This window comes from Dreissena polymorpha, chromosome 13 (assembly GCF_020536995.1).
Source record: "Dreissena polymorpha isolate Duluth1 chromosome 13, UMN_Dpol_1.0, whole genome shotgun sequence".
In the NCBI taxonomy this organism is placed as follows: domain Eukaryota; kingdom Metazoa; phylum Mollusca; class Bivalvia; order Myida; family Dreissenidae; genus Dreissena; species Dreissena polymorpha.
The window spans coordinates 16,553,529-16,558,168 of NC_068367.1; the positions used below are offsets into that span (position 1 = coordinate 16,553,529).

Consider the following 4,640-nt stretch of genomic DNA (forward strand, 5'->3'; position numbering starts at 1 on the left):
TAGTTTGGTCACCCCCAGCCTAAACTGGTCCAGGGTAGGTGCCTGTACAATATTGGCTGGTAGAGAGTTCCATAGGACAATAGTGGCTGGTAGAAGGAGAATTTATAGTAGTTGCTTGGAGTAGGGATTTGTCTGAATGAAAGAGGGTGCAAATGTCTAGTGAGCCGGGTCGGAGGAGTGACATAGGGAGGCATTGGTACAGCAACCAGTCCGTGGACAATTTTATAGAACATCAGTAGCTGGGAGTCGTACCTTCTGTTCTCAAGTGAACGCCACCCTAATTTGTCTAGCATGTGTGTGACACTGTTGTGATATGAGTAATCATTTGTAACCCATCGAGCGGCCCTGCGTTGGACCATCTCGATCTTGTTTATGTTGTGTTGTGTGTGTGGGCTCCACACTGAGCTACTATACTCAAGTTGTGGGCGGACCAGGGTTTTGAAGGCAAATTCTCTAATGCGTGGGTGTTTTATGGGAATGTTTCGTTTGATGAAGTTTAGTGTTTGACTGGCTGTTGCAGTAACCTGGTTTATGTGTTTATTCCAGCTGAGGTCAGATGTGATGCTAACACCCAAGTATTTAGCATCACTAACTGTTTCTAGAATATGACCGTGGAGTGTGTAAGTGGATTTGTAGGGACGTTTTGACCTGGGGATGTTCATAACCGTACACATGGAAGGATTAAATTCCATATCCCAAGTGTGTTCCCATTTTTGTAGCCGATCTAGATCTTCTTGCAGGGTATTTTGTTCAGTGGGATTGTTGACCGTGATGTAGACTTCTTAAGATATTCTACTGATTGAAACTGTTGAGAATGTTCTTACCTAATGTTAAAAAAGCTTTCAATTTTCCACATATTTGAAATATTTTAATGATTTCATGATGAATAATTATCATATATAAAATAGAAATAATAAGTTATGGTCTTAAATTTACAATTCTAAACTATAAACAAATATAATCCGAAATATTGAGTTAAGCTATACCGTAAATCTTTCATTTAGTATTATTACAACAGAAAATCAAAAGCTGTTTATAATAAATAAGTTGTTCTCTTACACACATATCAAACACTTATTTTCTTGAATACATGTGTTTGATTTATTACAGATGTTAGATCAACAATCAACGATGTCAAAGGTGTGGGTTTAGAATTTCAAAAAAAGGTATAAATATATATTCATTTAAAAGTGTTTTTATTAATGATTCATATGCCATGACAAAATGCTACAGGATAATGTAAATTTATATAAACAAAAGATAGTGTGTTAAAAAAAATCTGCCATACCATGTGAAGGTAAATAAGTACAGCTTTGATCAAACTTAAGTTTAATTTTTCCATTTCTGTTTTCTCTATTTTCTCAATATATGTTAAGTAACATTACAACTTAAAATCAACGAAAATTTCGTACAATATTTCGTAAAATAAACTTAACCAATTAAACGTCAGTGCTCCTTATGGCAATTGCCGATATTTCAACGCCAGATTTGGTCTGGTAAAATAGATGTTTGTAGATACAAAATGCTCGTTGTTTTTTCCATTTTAAATTCAAAGATATCTATTCATACGACACATGAACACTAACATGGTGTTCGTGTGTATTATGAATATATATTAAAATGGAGTTTATTGTGTCACAAATAAATAAAAACGAGCATCTTGTATCTACAAAAATCTATGTTATCATACCACATCTAGTGTTGAAATCGTGGCTATTGCTATAAGGAACACAGATTGTTTAGGTGTTAATTTTATTTTAAGAAAGACTTTACGTAATTTTGGTTGATTTTGAGCGTTATAGAGACTTTAATTTGTTTCATCTATTACAGATGCTAATATGGAACTGCCAAACAATCTGATCAGCACCAAACCTGCTGCAGCTGCATCGGAAAAGTAATAGCCATTTATTCTACACGCAATGCTAGTAAATACTCAACATTTACAGCTTGCAGTTGAAGGCAAAATTAAATAATAATTCATTTTTCAAAAGCATCAATGACAAACATATTCATAAATTAACCCCACAGTACAGTCAAACTATTAATGAGTGCAAAACAAAATTTTCTACAGGATTCATACTGGAACTGTGAACATTTGTACATAGTACAAAAATAACATTGCGTGAATATCCACTATTGTTATTTCTGAAAAAAAAACAAACACAATATTGCGTGAATATCGATAATTGTTGTTTCTTAAAAATAGCTTTTTTATAAACATTAAGTTCAACAATGCATTTACTTGCATTCTGAAATACACAATATGTATGAAAACATAAACCCTTCATTCTATTAAACGCTTTTGAATGCATCTGCAGCAGACGGCTTTAAAATCCATTGTGTCAAATGAAGAAATTGCTTGTTATGAGCAAATGCTCCTTTTGTCACAATTGGGAATGTCACAAAAGATTGTTCTGCCTAATGGTTGAAACAGCATGTATTCATATATTCTTTCAGCAATACCTTCCTTATATGATGTCAATCACTTGCAGATGACCAAGACCATGTTAAGTTACGCCAGAAGGAAGTGATAGCATAAATGCTGCCAGCGAAGTTCGCTTGGACAAGATTACTTCCATACCCGGACAGACCGTTCATACGTACATTGTCGGAAAGATTATTGTAACCCAATTCGAATCAAGCTATCCTTAAATAAAAAGCCAACAAAGACTGTATTATCTCCACCATTACGATCTAACACTGAACGATTTAACTTCAGTACAAAATGTCTATTTTGTGCTCAACGTGCCAAATTTGTTGGAAGAAAACGAGGCTATAATGTATACCCTGTTAGAACAGTTGAATTTAAAAAGAACATAGAACAAATATGTATCGATAGGGATGACAAACAGGGTTCAGATATTAAGAGCAGATTGGAAACAATACATGACTTAGCGGCTGCTGTTGCTATATACCATTAGTCATGCAGCGTAAATTTTAGGACAGGTAAAAATATACCACAGTCAGGCAATGAAAAAGGAAAGAAGTGTGGAAGACCAGTGAACATGGCACAGGAATTTGCTTTCCAGGAAATAGCAAAGTTCCTGATTGAAAATGATGACGAACAAATAACACTAAAAGACCTTGTTGACAAAATGGTAGAACTATGTGGAGAACTCTCCTATACATTAACTCATATGAAGAAGAGATTACTAGAGCATTTTGGGTCCTCTATTGTCATCACAGAATTAAATGGAAAGCAGAATGTAATCACATTTAGAAACACTGCATCATCAATTCTTCATTCATTTTACCAAAAGTCTAGTAGCGATTCTGATGCTTATAAAATTGAAATAATAAAAACAGCAGCACAACTATTGCTAACTGATATAAAGGATATTAAAGCAACAATAACAATGATTTAATAGTAACATGTATTTAATGGGTGGGTGGGGTAAGTTTACCCCTATAAATGCACTATTTACATGAGTAAATATGTTAAGAAACTTCATGATACACTTAGGTAATAGAAAAATAATACTGTTTTCATAACTGATGTATTACTGAATACTGTTTTTGTCGGGTGGTTTGCTCGAAATGTGTTGTTTGAATAGAAAATGGAAAATATACTTTATTTAAAAAAACGTCCGCGAGGGGCATAAATAAAATGAAGTTTTAACAGGTTTGCCCTGGAAATATTTCGCTAGACTTTTTTTCTGTCATCTGTTATACGTCATAGATGATTTTACACGTGAAACCGTTTCTGTTGCAATTAGTTGATGGTTAGGTGCTTTTTTTTCATAGGATGACTGGACTAATTGCCTGTATTCGTCCATATCCGCACTTTTCGGTCAATCCGCGGATAAGAGTCATATTCGCATTTTAGACGGACCGCTTTTTACCCGGTGTAGCGTGAATATTGTCAGATCGTGAGATCTGTCAGATAAACCGGAAATCTGACGATTCTCATAGTACCCCCGTGAGATTGCTCAGATCAGTCGCCGTGAAAAATGTCAGATTGATGAAAAATAATATTTAACGCATGGTTGTTTTCAATTTAACTTAAATTCGCGTTTTTAACACATTGCATTTATTTTCGGACATCTTTTTTTTCGGACGTTGAACGAAAACACGTTGTTGACAACAAAGATATCAAAACAGTATGCAAACATTTGATTTTTAAAACGATTTTCGTTTCAAATGATAATATATACTGAGTACATGCATAACGTTGTAAATAAATATGGTGATGCATAATTTACATTGTTGCAGTGTTTTAATACAAAGATATAACATTGATATAAGAAAAAACTTGAAGATTATATATATATTATTTCAGATAGAAAAAGTTAAAAACTGATTATAAACCAAATTCAGTTCCAGAAATGTATAATCCTAATGGCTGTTTTTATTATTAGTTTAGCTACTTAACATGTACACCGGAAAATTATTGTACTATAATATAGGCAGTGGCTAGTCATACGGCCCCGTACGGCTAGACAAGAGGCTAGCCGTATGGCCCCGTACAGCTAGACAATAGGCTAGCTGTACGGCTCTGTAGGTATAGCCTTTCCTATGGAGATTGTCTAGCCGTATGGCTGTTATAACACATAAATATATCTTTAAAAATAATTAAATCTTAAATATTTTTTTTATTGTATAATGTTAGAAACGCTTAATTTTATGTAAGCAATTGTGCA

General features: G+C 33.9%; 1 long non-coding RNA gene across 2 annotated transcripts; it reads left to right on the forward strand.

Annotated features, from left to right (window-relative positions):
* The first annotated feature begins 247 nt into the window (after positions 1–247).
* Positions 248–4,197, forward strand: LOC127856389 (uncharacterized). Of its 2 annotated transcripts, none has more exons than XR_008037998.1 (3): positions 248–1,166; positions 1,831–1,894; positions 2,458–4,197. It is a non-coding gene; the product is annotated as an uncharacterized LOC127856389 (long non-coding RNA). The 2 variants fall into 2 exon arrangements; XR_008037999.1 differs by having other exon boundaries at positions 2,493–4,197.
* The last annotated feature ends 443 nt before the right edge of the window (positions 4,198–4,640 follow it).